The sequence below is a fragment of the Sinocyclocheilus anshuiensis genome, unplaced genomic scaffold (genome assembly GCF_001515605.1).
Source record: "Sinocyclocheilus anshuiensis isolate Anshui unplaced genomic scaffold, SAMN03320099.WGS_v1.1 scaffold396, whole genome shotgun sequence".
NCBI lineage: Eukaryota > Metazoa > Chordata > Actinopteri > Cypriniformes > Cyprinidae > Sinocyclocheilus > Sinocyclocheilus anshuiensis.
In genome coordinates this window covers 637,982-653,565 of record NW_015558623.1, presented here as the reverse complement: position 1 = coordinate 653,565, position 15,584 = coordinate 637,982, and the positions used below count along the sequence as shown (strand labels likewise).

The 15,584-nt window shown below is 40.0% G+C and overlaps 1 protein-coding gene across 1 annotated transcript in view; it reads left to right on the top strand.

Annotated features, from left to right (window-relative positions):
* Positions 1-519: 519 nt before the first annotated feature.
* Positions 520-15,584, top strand: part of LOC107680721 (contactin-4-like) — a 151,655-nt gene continuing 136,590 nt past the window's right edge. The window contains exons 1-2 of the mRNA XM_016476755.1: positions 520-672; positions 14,634-14,639. The gene's annotated coding sequence lies outside the window, so the exon portion shown is untranslated. The remainder of the gene's footprint in view (positions 673-14,633; positions 14,640-15,584) is intronic.

The window sequence follows — 15,584 nt, the reverse complement described above, 5'->3', positions numbered from 1 at the left end:
AAATCAAGTAACAGCAGCACATAGTAATATTTTGTTACTCTACTATTTTTGTTACTCTGTAAGTTTTTAACATCCAGATTTATGGATGGCACAAGGAATTCCGAGAATGCCAATTTGCCCAATTATTTTTACAAAACAATTTTTATATTTTACCATACAAGTATTGCCTTGCTGAACATGCGTAATATATATTTTCTCCTTATATAAGGTTATTTATAGTTCTTAGTTTATTTTATGGTATGGCATTTAATATTTACACCTAAAGCATCGCGCCCTCTTGAATGCCAAATGAATAATAAATGGCCACATTTTACTGCAAGTTTACGTTTCTGCCATATCAGCTGTGTCCTCGTATCCCAAATGTCAAAGCCTCAGCCCTCCGTGACACAAAGATGATGTGATTTGTGTGACTCTTTGGGAGCCCTCCAGCACAGTATGTGGGAGGTGCCCACCCCTTTGCCACACGAGCAGCGCGAGCTCATGCTGATCATGAATCATGTTCATGCAGGAATCAGCGGGGACCGTGTGTGGATAGCGCGATATCTCCAGCTGAACGCCGGCGCTCGCATATTCTGCCATTAAGCGGCACTTTTTGGAGATCCGCTCTGTGTTATTCGGATGCTCGGTTCAGTGAGCGTCTCGCAGAGAGCCAGCATCACTCTGAGGAAGGAAGTGCGTCTTTAGTTATCAGCTGTGCATCGCTCCGTCACACTGAATTCGGGTTTATATTGCTTCTCTATCTGCCCTTTAAACATATGTGGAGAGTGAGTATGCCGTTGCACGTTTCGCCTTGTGTTTTTGGTTAGCGTCGTATTTTCTTCAGTCCTTTACTTTGAGAAGGGACACATGCACACTTTGACGACTGCTCTCTCCATTTATTATAAGGTATTTCTATGCATGCGATAGACAAGCAAACCACTGAAGATCAGTTCATTATTATTTAAGATTATAATTGCGAGTAGCAGTCCTAATGACAGAAGATGTAGTAGTAGAAATAGCGATATAATAGTCGGATTATTTCTTGTTGGAAAGACAATATGTACATTAGTGAACTAAATGATTACTTGGAATGACTATTAGAGTAGTACTATAGTAGAATAGTAGAATTATTATTTAGTTGGACATACAGTATATTATTATTGTTAGTAATTATATATATATATATATATATATATATAGTAGTGATGTGGTTACTCTGCAAAGTCCTTTCTCTGCAGTTGTTTTGGTCCATTATTGTTCCAGTGTTATGTTTACTGGGCTCATTGCTCATTTCTTATTTGGAACATAATTTACCTTACAATATTGAAAATTGTGAAATAAATAAATAAATAATAGCTTTCTATAATGTTTGTATTCATATTTTATTATTTGTATGTGCTATGTATAAAACCATGTATAAAACCAATTCTCATGAACAACATTTTTTAAAGTTTTGCATTGCTTCAAATGTAATTTTAGTACTGCAGTAACTAGCAAGAATACTTTGTATATTTTTATTAATTCAAACTCATGTTTGGTTGTTATTGCTAAAAGTGACCTTCTTTGGGATCATTATTCATAAAATCATCAGTAAGCACTTGCAGGTGTCATGATGGCGGCAAACACAGAAGTGCACCTTTAGTTTATTAACTAAAAACTGTATCACTCACAGATCATTTTGTGTTTCAAGTCATTTCAAGTTGATGACAGATATGATATGTGAGTGGGTGAGTTGTTTACTCTGTAACGAGTCTGCCCATTTTCACTAGTTTGACACATTCAGGCCGGTTTTTGCACCTGCTACGATAACATTATCCAACTGACAGTGTGATCAGCCAATCACGTGGAGACTATCATGTGACTTTTCACTTGTATTTTGCTGTTGATGATGAACATATACAGTATATACACTGTATAGGATAAATTAACGTACTATATATATATATATATATATAATATATATATATAGTGTGTGTATGTTCATCACGTTGTTCATGATATTTTATTTTCTACATATACTAAAGCTAGTTGTTTATTTCAAAAAGTAAATGTTTGTTTGTCACTTTTAATCAGGTGAAAGTGACAAGCATCTTGATGTTTGCTGTGACAGTCATCATCACTGTTGACTTTTCAAAGCTTGCTCGAATTGATCTTCCTTACTGAAACAGCTGGTGTTGGGTTGTGTACAGAGCGCATTAATGTCAGGATGGGTGTGCATTACTGATGCTTTGAGACATGTTGCGCTGGGGTTAATGATCTGATATGCTCTGGGTTTGATTCGGTTAGAGAGCGTCATGTTGGAGACTAGTGCCTCCGCAGATGTTTATTAATCCGCTCTCACTGTCCCTCCATCGCTTAATCTGGCCGGATTTACTGATTATTGCTGTCCACAAACTCCATAAACCACTCAGAATTTATTTATTTATTTCCCTTGAAGGGTTTACTTTCTGCATCACATGTTAAAAGTCATAGCTTCCTTATATTTTGCTCCTTGTTTGATTTATTTATTGACTTAGCCACTATATGGCTCACAACAAAGTTGGGGTTCTGTAGGCAAAGATGAGCGATCAAAATAAAACTGAATTATAGACCTCATTTGTATATGTGGTTGGATAGACTTATCTAGCATCTGTCGCTCAGCATCACAGACTGCAGCTCCCTGCGTTGAGTACAATCTCATCTCGTCTGGTGGCCAAGCAGATGAGGTTTTACATGGATCATATTTAATGTTAATCACTGGTCAGGCTATAACAATGCAGGACATGTTGTATGATTATCTTTCTCTCGCAGTGAAGGCTTTCTTTCAAAGCAACCTGGTTTATGTTCATGTCACAATACACATGTGATTGCATGCATGCATGCAAATGAGATTTGTATCAATCAGGCTAACATCTAACATCTAAGCCGTTTTGGATGGCCTTTTGATATATACATGGTCACAAATAGTTACCAGCATTATCAAGACGAAAGTATGAGAGCAAGAGCGAGTGTGTTCTTATGGTAAGTGTGGCGGCCTGTCAGAAGTGATGTAGTGCAAGTGACATTAAAGAGATTCTGGGGTGGTTGCATTTCATAAAAATTTCAATGGATGGTGTCTGCTGGTGGAAGAATTGAGAAAATCTGTCAGGAAGGCCACTTCTATATAACATATACTTTCCTCCTCATTGCTGAGAAAAGTTAGAGATATGAGTGGTATGTGCCCGCTGGTCAGGGTTGAAGAGTTTTACAGGTCATTTTCATTTTACACTTCATTTTCAATTCACTGGCAACAGACGTGTGAAGGCGACTAATAAGTAAAATATGGTGACATTAATTGTAACTTTCTTGCATAAAAGTGATAGCAGAGATTGTGATCACTCTGTTGACACTAGTGAAATCATTTTTTAAATAATAAAAACATAAAAAATAATGAATATTACAATAAAAACAACTTTTATGGGAAGCATGCAGATCTGAGGTGGGTATCGTTAAAAACACATGCACAGGATGCTTGTTAGTTATAGGTCTGCCAAAAATTCAAATTCTTTTTTTTTTTTTGGTCATTCCAAACCTGATAGTTTCTTTGGGGGATTTTTTTTTCTCTATAAAATTAAAGTCAATGTTGCTTGTTCCCAAATGTTCTTCAAAATATAATCTTTTGTGTTGTTCCATAGAATAAATTCTTATAGGTTTGTAACAATACACTCTAAAAGAAGATTTTTCAATATACTTAATAAACCAAAGTAAATAAAAACAATTATTTGAGTATGTTTTCAGAAAATATTATTTCAGTTTTTCTACTTCAACATTTCACATTTAATTCAATGCGTTACTTGCTTTTTCTTTGTAACTGTTTCTGAAATTTACTAGCAATTTCTGAGTGAAAGTTGTTTATACACCAGTTTTTTACAGTGCATGAGAGTGAGTAAATGATAGAATTGTAATTTTTGGGTGAACTATCCCTTTAAGTGTTTTGATTCATGTAGTATTTTGAATACCCGTCATCTCTGCTAGGAGATTTATACCATGTTGCGTCCTTCAGGGAAATGTAGAGCCCCTCAGGTCTCTCTTGTTGTTACTGTATCCTCCTAAGCGACTCCAACTTTTTTGTTTACATAGAGAGGATGCAGTGGGCGGCCCGAGTTAAGAAGCAACAAAGCCGTCATTTACATGTGGCCAAGACACAGCTGGCCACTCTCACGCCAGGCAAAATAGCATTTTGGACAGTGTCCTGAGAAGTCCGTTAGCGTCTAATCTAGGGGCTCTACTCTTTCAGCAGACCGTGCGGTAAGTCAGGGTGAAGCCCAGCAAATAAAGACAAATGCTCTCTGTCAACCGCCTTGCGCCTCCAGTAAGAGACTCTCCTTTTGCCGCTGCACTCTGCAGGTTTTTAAAAGCAAACAGTGGCGTGCGATTTTTCAAAACATTATTATGCACAGAGAGGCTGTGGGCCCATGATACTTCTTTCGCCTGTGCGCATGCTGAGACTTGTAAGCCTCTTGTGTCATATTAAGATGATTTTTCCCCCTCCCCATCTAGCCGTTGTTGAATCTCAAAGTCGGTTTATTTTTTCTCAAAAAAAGAGAAAGCCCTTTTCACGCTCTCTTCCACCCCCTTCTTTCTTTTTATCGAGAGACAGCCAGTGTCTTAGCGCAAGCATATGCTGAGTGCCTTTGACACGTCTCTGCTACGGAATTATCTGCATATTTGCCAAGCATTGAAATTTATCCAGCTGACATCACAGATCAAAGCTGGGTATACTGACAGCAGTGTACTAATGGATCTAAGATGGCTGTCAATTAGGAAAAACAATCCCTCTGGTGCTAGAAATTATTATATCTCAGATACCTCTCGAGAGTGTGTAAAAAGTGTGTAATGAATGCACTTGTGCACAAAGCACTGGGTCCGATGGTTTATTAATAGTGTTCAGAGTGTTTAGCACTGATGGCTAAAAGGCTAAACTAAAGGCATAAATGCTACTGGGAAAGCGAAGTCTCCCCTTTGTTTTAACACTACCGGCGTGTAGTGTAGAGGTCTCTTTCACACAATTGCACATTTTTTTTTAAAGTGGAAACACTTTTTTAAGGGTTCAGGACCGTAACTGAGCAAGGTAAAGCTGTATTGTTACTGGGATCAGATGGAGTTAAAGGAAACCCTCAAAAAATGTGTTTTGTGAGAAACTGAGTGATTTTTGAAGACAGGTGAAAATGTAAGGTTAAGAGTAGTGGAGGTGCATCAATGTAGTACAATTTTCTTTTTTTTTCCCCCACTTCCAAGCTTCCCGTCTAAAGGAATTGCTGAAAACTCAAATCTTTGGTGTCAGTTTGTTATATTTTTGGACTAAAGCTATTGTTTGGGCAAATAAGCAAAATATTGAGTGAGGGTAAATTCAGTATTCAGCGTGTTTAAAAAAGTTCCCATTAAAGCGGTACTCTTCCTTATTCTGCTTTTATCACTATACCACTTAATGTCTCCAAGCTGTATTTTTAAGCTCCTCAGCTTCATGTAATGATCCTCATACATGATTGCAAGTAGACCGGCCACAAACAGCGCTATCATTCATTTTAATAACACTGCCATTGTGTTTTTTTATTATGCATTAATGTCCAGTTATGTGAATGGACTTGTGAGCTGCTTTTATTTTCAGATTTCAGGGTTACAGACACATTAAAATTATGATTTTTTTTTTCTTTTTGGATTACAGCCTAAAAAAAATCTTATAAATACATTTATTTTTTTATTTTTTTATTCTGGATGGAAGTTTTTTTTCTACTCCAGACTTAGTTTTACAATGGCAGTATACCATGAAAAAGCAATGGTAATATTATGATATACTATGATACTGAATGATTACCATGGTATTTACCAAGAATAAATATACAATATTATATACAGTATATCATGTTAATGTATAATGTTATATGAAACATGGCAACACCATATTAATTTTTTGTTAGAGCAGAATTATTTAAGCATATAAAAGGAAAGTGAAAATTGGTTTTCGGCTGTTTAATAACCAACACATCTGTCTCTAATAATCTGTGGTTCCGAATTAGTTCAGATTCACTGAACTGTATCCCATATCTGCCATTTCTAAATGTGTTACAGACCTATTGTCTGTTGTTTCTTATGCAATCATGATGCAACATATTCCTTTGGGAATATGGGTAATTGTGGGTTTCATTAGCAGAGCATAACATGATAAGGCATTTATGGAACTACTGGTTCTGTGATTCCAGTTTTATTATTTACCTTTAAAGTGCTCCCTGATAGTTCTTCCCTCTAGAAAACTTAAGATGTCAGATAGAGATGTCGTATATGATGTGCTTTAATGATGGCCATGTCGGGCAAATTGTTTAATCAGCAAAGTGCTGCCAAACCACATGGGTGTGTTTTGAAGTGCTTATGAGAAATCTAAGACAATCTTCTGGGGAGTTCAGATGGTGCTAAAAACATTCTACTACTTTATGCTTTGGAAAACAAAAAAGAGGCTTCTGTCCATGGGGAATAAACCCTACTGAGTAAGATTAAAGTTTGGTTAGATGATAAAATTATTATACTCAGAAGTATGTGTGCCTCTGAGAGAAATTATGATGTAATCTGTCTTAAAAGAAAGAAAACTGGTCACATGTAAGCAGTGGTTGTGCTGGTGCATAGGTTTTACATAAAATAATTATTAAAGTTATAACACAGATTTTTATAACATTAAAGGAGCCATGTTGGGTTTTTTTGATTACACATTTTCTTTCCCCCTTAGGTCCACTTATAATGTTAGTATTTTTTTCCAGTGCTCAAAAACACTATAATTGTCCTATAATTTTATTTTTCATTACAATTTTCCACCTTCTCTCTGACCATTACACTATGTCTTAACCAGGCACAATGTAATTTGTCTGTATACACACAGAAAGAGAAAATGCTGCGTGATGCAGCACATTCAAAGCCACTGGGAACATATATGATGTTCAATATACCGTTACAGTATGTGCAGCAGTTTTTTCAACCAATGAGATTTCAGTGTGGGCGGTGCTCCAGCAAAGTGCAGCAGAAATAGAAAGCTCTGTTTTTATCATGTTTTATCTGGTGCTGAATGTAAACACGCAGTTTAGTTTGCTGCTGTACCTTTGAGACTATGAAAATGGACTTTTTGCATGTGAAATGGTGCGAATTTGCTGTCAGATCCTATATATATATATTGGCAGTGATATGTTAATGTTTTGGATGTCTGACATCAGAAATCCAGGACTTTCAGAACAAACCATTTTTTGCTGTTTAGGTTCTTTAGAAAGTCATTTTGTACTGTTACATGCAGTAACCGTATTAAATGTCACGATTTATTTCATTCATTTTCTAGCCAATATTGGCCAATAAATATAAATCTATGAGACATTAACTGAAAAAAAAAAAAGAAACACTAATATTGGTCAGTAACTGCTATGGCCCAGATATATTGTGTTTCCTTAGTTTGATTATTTGATTGTAGGCACTTGCAAAGTATATTTCACATTTTTACCTTGACGAAATGCAGAAATATGTGTTTCGGAGTGTAGTACTACTATAAATTACATAGAACTCGATGTCTTATTTGGTTATACGATACCCGTGCCATTGTGTGTCCTTACACGACTTCTCAGTTATGAGAGATTACTCCAATTTACTGAGTGCTTCTGACAAATTGTTGCGCTGAAGCAAAATCCAGACCCTCATGTCTTACCAGTGATAGAAATGTGGAGCCTTTTACTCTAAATACATAATTTTTGGCTCTCAAAAATATGTCCTGAAGGCCTGGGGCAATTCACAATATAATCATCTCCCAGTGGCTCAGGTTTGAGAAGTCCCTATAAAAAAGCTGTGAATTTTATTTCCATGTTGGATTGACTGTCATCTCATTTTATATGGTCAGATAAATCGCCTTGATGTGAGTTATGGTTGGACCGTGATAATGAATCAGAGTTTAATCTCGATTTGACAGGCTGACGGAAGGCTTCTGAGCATTTCTTTGTCAAATGTGGGATCCAGGGCTGGAGTTTTCTAAAACCCACAATTTAGACAAGCTGTGCAAAAATTACATTTAAAAAATGCATTGTCTCTGAGGGGGAAAATGATGGAGTGATACTTGCAAAATGTAGGCCGCTATCCTGCAGAAAGCAAGTGTGCGTATCAAGACCAAGTAGCCTTTATATAACAAGTGCCCTTTTCAAAATGAGCACAAATATGAGCACTTCCTGTCTAAATGTTATAGCAGGCTACAGCATGTGTTACTGTTGCAGATGGCATGTTAGTTACATCCACTACATACAATGGGTTTATATATGTATAAACAATTATATATATAAAATATTCATGTGTATCTATCTATGTCTATCTATCGTTCTATCTATCATTCTATATATTGTTCTGTCATTCGGTTGTTCTATCCTTCTGTTATTCTGCCTTTATTTATTTACACACACAACTTCTCATTTTACTCCAATTACTCAGATTAGTCGAATTCTTGAGCGATAGATCTATCTTTCTGTTACTCTGTGATCTGTCGTTTGATTGTTCTATCTGTCAGTCTGTTGTTTGTTCTGTCTTGTTTTGCGTGGTCTATCTATCATTCTCTATTGCTTGTTCCTTCATTTAATCCATTGTTCTATTGTTTGCTCTATTTATCTATTGTTTTATCTGTCATTCATTCAGTCGTTCATTCCATCATTTGTTAGCCTATATGGTTCACTCTATCTTTTATCTACATCCCTGATAGCACACAAACATCACAGAGACGTCTATTTGACGTCTGCATTTACATCTGCAAGACGTATTTTTGCTCATCTGCAATACGTCTGTAGGACGTTTCCTATCAGATGTCAAATAGATGTTTAGAAAATGTCTTTAAGATGTTTATGATTTAGAATGAATGTAAAACTGACATCTGAAAGACGTCCATCAGATGTTTGTACACAGCAGATGCTTTCCAGATGAAGCGATCTTTAACAGACATCTTGCAGACGTGCCTGTGCTATCTGGGGTACTGTTTTAGCTGTCATTCTATCGATTGTTCTGTCGTTCTGCCGTTAAGTCTATTTTATAGTTGTATGGAAGCCCGTTTCCACCACTGAATAAAAAAAAATAAAAAAGGTAATTGTGACTTTTTATCTCACAATTTTGACTTTATAACTCGCAATTGCGAGTTTATATCTCACAATTCTGAGAAAAAAAGTCAGAATTGCAAGATGTAAACACGCAATTGCAAGAAAAGAAGTCAACATTGTGAGATAAAAAAATCGAAATTACCTTTTTTATTCAGTGGCAGAAACAGGCTTCCATACAACTCACAGGAGCGTTTCAAAAGCGACGCAACTGTTTACGCGAGACCACGAGATTTGCTTTTCGACGTTGTTTTTCCCGATTTTTCGTGTTTTTTCCCACCTTGATTTTCCTTGATATTCTAGCATGGTTAAGTTTTTTAAATGGTTTGTCCAGTTTAATTGTTTTTATGCTTTGTTGTGCTGCAGAAGTTAATAAACTTAAAAGTATGAACGACAAGGATAAAATATTTGTAGCTGTGTTTTCGTCTGCACAGCATATTTATTTTGTATTGGAACTGTGCAGCTTGGACTTAGCGTCCATCAAAAATAGACTAGGCACCTATCTTTAGCGATGCTGCTTGGAGAGCCGCTTCTGAAACGTGCCGCGCGGCACGGCTGGTATCCACCTTATTTTTCAACAAGGAAGTAAGCCGTTTTCTGTGAATGTGTGAGACTTCCGGTTCATATGGTAAGACACACCAGTTTGCAATATCAAGCAGCAAAACGAGTTGTTTTTTGTACAGCTAAAAATAGCTGGACGCGGATGAGACCGGAAGCCAGACACATTCAATTTACAAATGGCCATGCCCGCTCAGGAAAAGAGTTGCTTTAAGACCTGCACGCATCCGTTTTTCTCTCAGCTGTTTACTTTCACTTTAGACTGTGTTTATATGTAAACCTTGTGTGTTTTTGACAGTATTAGCGCAATCAGACGTGAAAGGTAAGAGTCCACTAATCAGGCACCTTTTGACAGGCTTTTTAGTGCGCGCGCTTCAGGTGTACGCGCTCAGAAAAAAGTGCATCAGAAGAACAGCACGCAAATGAAATGTTTAACTGGCAAGGCTTCAGTGTGTTGTGATTGTGAATAAGTGCAGTGTCCCGTGAGTGTAACTCTACCGCTGAGTTAACGTTTGATGTGAATGTAAATTATGTTGCGTTGTACAGTATATTGAGATGGAGGCGCCAGAACGTGGGTCCATGGAAAACGCCACAACCTGAACACCGTCACAACCCTGTGACGCTGCAATTGTTGACAAGCCGTGGTTTGCCACAAAAGCTACGCTAAGGTCGTAACCTTCCCAAAGCCCCAGCGCTGACCTTGGTACCGAAGGGGACCAACGGTGAGTACATCGCTGCTGGAGAAGGCCATGCTGCTGTTCCTTCCACAAAAAAAAGTTTTTGGAAGGGATTTCAACCTTCAGTGAAGATTGCTTCAAATCTTTCCTATTTGTTCTTTCAGCCTGGCAGAACGATGGGGAAGCGAGCCTTAAGGGAAAAGGTCGCTACGGAGACCCCATCCTACCCATAGGTAGGTGACATGTGGAGATACTAATATGGACTGACCCAGGGGGCAGTACTACATATGAAATGGGTCTCTGAGGCAGGTCCTACCTTAGAGTAGGGATGAAACAACTGCCAGAAGAGACTGACAGAGCGGGTCTGTCAAGGGAAGACACGGGTTTACAGAGAGGGAAACATTACCATGGAAGAATACATATGGGATTATCCGTAGGGAATCAAGCCATATGGACACCTAGCCAAGGACAGGGGCTGGCCGGGATTCCGGGCATGGTAACACCAGTACTGGGCCTGCTCCGCCAAGTCTGACTGCCGGGGGTGCTGGAGGATGCTCGACCAGGGTTCGCCAACTGGGGAACTCTACTGGGAGAACAAAGGTGCTTGCATCCCCATGTGAGGGGGAATGGCGCAGCAAGCGTGACACCAAGCCAGATCTTCCCACCAATTACCTGTTACCCAACACACGGGAAGAAACTGGCTCTACACAAAGGTTGTAAAACCTCGCGAAGGTGTTAGGTGTCGCCCAGCCCGCAGCTCGACAGATGTCTGCCAGAGAGGCGCCGTGCGCCAAGAGGAAGCAACACTCTGGATAAGACACAGGGGGTGCCGCTCTCCTGCGTGGGGCTCGACGTGCCGGCCTCAACGATGTCTCAGCACGGGGCGGAGCCGGTGTGGAGGACGCAGGAGGGCACCCACGGCGACGAGCAGACTGAGACACGGCCCGCGACGGAACGGTGACAGCTGGAGGATCACGTCGGGGCAAGATGTGCTGTATGGCCTCAGTCTGCTTGTTGTACTACTGAGAACGGCTGGGCACAGCCCTCGACAGCGTCGCCGCACAGGCCAGCCTGGGAGATGGGAGCGTCAAGAAAGCGCATTTTGTCAACGTCTCTCATCTCGACCAGGCTGAGCCAGAGATGGCACTCCTGGACCACCAGAGTGGACATCGCCTTCCCGAGGGACCGCGTCGTGACTTCCGTCGCCCAGAGGGCGAAGTCAGTCGCCATACGCAGCTCCTGCATCAACCTCGGGCCGGTACTACCCTCGTGCATTTATTAAGGCCTTGGCTTGGTGAGCTTGCAGGATTGCCATGGCATGCAGGGCAGAGGCAGCTTGGCCCGCAGCACTGTAAGCTTTGACAGCGAAAGCCGCCGACAGCTTATAGGCTTTGGACGAGAGACGCGGACAATTCCTCCAAGTGGTGGCGTTTTGCGGGCACAGGTGCACCGCAATCGCTCTCTCCACCTGGGGAATGTCGACACACCCCCTAGCCGCCCCGCCATCGAGGGTAGTGAGGACGGAGGAAGGAGACGAGCTGCTTCTGGCCATAAAAGGGGCTGTCCACGACTACATCACTTCCTCATGCACCTCCGGGAAGAAAAGAACCCAGAGCAGAATGCGGTTGTGAGCTGCGCTCCGTACTGAGAAACCAATCATCCAGCCGTGAGCGCTCAGGGCTTGGCGGTGTATTCACCTCCAACCTGATGCTCACAGCTGCCCAGGCAAGCATGGCCATCAACTCTGGGTCCGATTCGGCAGTGGCGACAACACCCAAGGGGGGCAGCCCCGCCAAATCTTCATCCTCAGAGGTCAACAGCCCATCACCCGATGCTGCAATTGACATCTGATCCACCGGCGGCACACCGAATGACATGCTGGGACCGCCATAAGACAGCCCAGCAGAATCACCCAGCAGCCGCACAGGACAAGTGCTGCGGAAGGGGTGAGAGGTCCATGGGGCGTGGCCCGGCGGAGAAGCTCTCACTGTCACCCTCAAATCTCCCAGAGCACTAGCCTATGGTCCTCTGCTCGTGGCAGAAAAACCGGGACGGGTAGTGACAGAGGGGTCTGTTCCTTTCCCTTTAAGAATGGAGAGACGCGATCGCAGCGTTGCCATGGTCACGCACACGCAGTGTGGGCATGAACCATCCACGAACGCGTCTTCAGCATGCTGAATGCCCAGACACAGAAGACAAGGACAGGAAACAACCGCATCCAGAAGGACACGGACGAAACGGCGTCTTTAAAAAGACGCGAATCGTCCGTGATTTGCTCTTTTAGGAAATCTGCTCTTTTAGTTGAAGCGCCCAGGGGAATCGCTGAAAGGGACACCACTGTTCGTGCCATACCGCCAACCAGGACAGCTTCCCGACACACAGCAGATGAATGGCTTTGTGGAGTATAACAGCTTTTCATACAACCACTTGGCTCCGAAGCAAAAATCTGAAGAGTGGATGCACCTGTAGCCTATTTATACCCGTATGCACGGGGAGTGGCTCAGGTATGCAAAATTCACTAGCCAATTTTCATTGGCGCTTTCTCTTAAACTCAGAGATGATTGGCCTCCCAAGTGAGACCCCATATATCGTTCGACATAACTCGTAGTGACCGACAGATAGGGAACTGCAACTAGAATGTGCGCTATATTTCTTCGAAAGCAGATCGTGGAGAAATTGTAATCGTCCTCGATCAAAAATCGTGATATCGCACACCCCTGCTTGGAAGTTCTCAGTTCTTAATGTTACAGTTTCATTGTACACAGGAAAATTAGATTCTTCATTAGTTCAATTCTAAAAATGACATGTATTTGGTCTCTGTTGGTTTACACAGTCTGGCTGGCACACATCAGCCAGAAACAAGGGTGGCCTCTGTCGAGTCATTGGCTAATCCAGCTCATCACTGGCACCGTGCTAAATAGTTGGAGAGGCACAAGAATTTGTATTGTTGTTGCCATAATGGTGATGTAATGGTGGTGGTGTTATGTTGTTGATGCCATTATTGTTCAAGGCTCAGGCTGTAATTTAGCTTAGGCTGTAATACAGGACCATAGCAAAGGCCTTTATGAAGCAGTGAGCTGCAATTTGAGCAGAACAGAATCAGTAAGGCACTTTTGCAGGACTACAGGGTGTAAAAAGAATGAACTATTTCAGCACTCTTCCTTTTTTTAAACATCTTATTTTTTAATAAAAACAGTTAAAAGTATTTTAAAGATTTAACTCAACATATCAGTAACAGAAATCTGATGAAGCATATTTATTGATGTGGTGACATTTACATAAATCAGTAACAATCAGATGAGTCATTAAATGAGATGTCAAGTATTGCGGATTATTAAGTATTTGTACATTTAAATTCGAAGAAAGCATCTGAAATGTGTCTGTTTTTTTTTTATTAGAGCATAACAAGGTGCTTGCAAATGGAAGTATCATTATTTAGAGATGTTACTGCAAAATATTTTAGCATTTAAATTCATCTACAGGTAGTGATAACAGTGTTATCAGAGTGTTTGTGCTTTCAGCTCATATGCTTTTTAAGTAATCTGACTTAATAGGAAACCTAATTGATTTTGGCCCTCATTTAACCCTGTATTGATGTTGGTACTGTATTTTTGTGACTTCACTAAAAGGGCAAGGTTTCATTCTGTGATCGCATTGCCTTAATCTTGAGTGTTTGTTTTTTATTGCTAATTTCTGCCGATCTCTGGTGCTAAGCATAGTTTCTGTGGACTTTGCAATGTATTAGTGTTGGATTTTTTGTTGTCAGCCTAAGATACTGCTGTTGCAAAGAGTGTCCAGTGCACCAGAACTCACAGCCTTGGGCATTTGTCAGCTGTCCATGTGAGATCTTGTTTGGTAGTAAAGCTTAAGGCACACTGACTGCAATTTCACACTCCCAGATACTTCTTATAAATCTTCCATAACTGTCAAAAATATGAGTTTGGTGCTGTATTTCTTCTTGCTTTAATGAATCTGGCATTATTTTATTTTATAGCTATGGTGTTCTTGCCCATTTATATCCATGACATGTCGTTCACAACCCATTTTACCTCTGTAATGTGACTAAGTTATGAATGAAACCCTTTTTTCACTTTGAATATTGTTCCATATATTCAATAATAATAAAAAAAGATAATAAAAAGATATTTAATTTGTCAGGAATTTATTTGATAATAAAAAAGTGGGCGTTACATACCAAAATGGAGCCACGTTGTTGGGGGAGATGTGTTGAAAAGTAAGAGGGATTTGTAAAAACAGCTGAAAAGCAGAATTGGAGCAAGTTATTACATTTTAATAAAGGTTTATGAAGACAGACGTTTATTTTCTTTGAAAGAACATGCACAGATGAATAATGCACAATAAAACCAGCAATGTGCATTTAAAAAGTAAATATAAGGTCAGCAGTGATTTCATGCTGACACCCCATGGCTCCATTCTCATCCATTTTTGAAATCAGAATAATATTTGCGTGCAGTGTACACATGCATGATACCGGATTGATTATATTTCAAGGATTTTGAAACCTTGATAATGACGATGTGTCTCGATATTTGTGTATTTTCTCTGAAGTGGATGGAAAACGTAACTTCTTTTATTGATCAGTGAAACTATTATTTGAACGGTAGATTCAACATGTTTCACAGAAAAAAGTAAAATACAATAAAAATGCAAAAAAATAAAAATGCTTGATTGAATAGGTATGTTTACCACAGCATTTTAATAAATTAACACAATGCAGCATTAATTTTAATAATGTTCATTTATATGAACCTGTATTAAATGTACTATATTAGAATGTTTTAGTATTGTCATGAATCCTGTCCATGGACTTCCGTTCGATCGCCACCAGAGGTCACCCTTCGGTTACACTGACTCTCACATTACACAAACTGTTGCATGTCATCCCGGACTACATTTCCCATGCTCCAGTGCACTAATCACAAGCTCACCTGAAACCAATCACACACAGCTGCTACCAATAACACACTCTATATAAATCAGTCTCACACCACCATTCAACGCTGAGTATTGTTTAGCGTTTATCACTGTGATAGCTGATAGCTACTTTACGGAGCCTGCTCTAGTTTTCATAGTCTAGTCATAGTCTAGTCTTGCCTTGCCTGATTTCCTGGTTCCTGATTCATTGCCTGTGTATCTCGGATTACCCCTCTCGTCTTGCCCTGTTCAGATACTGTTTGCCCCTGCCTGGACCTTTGCCTTGTACCTGGATTATCCCTCTAGTCTCGCCCTGTTGGATTAC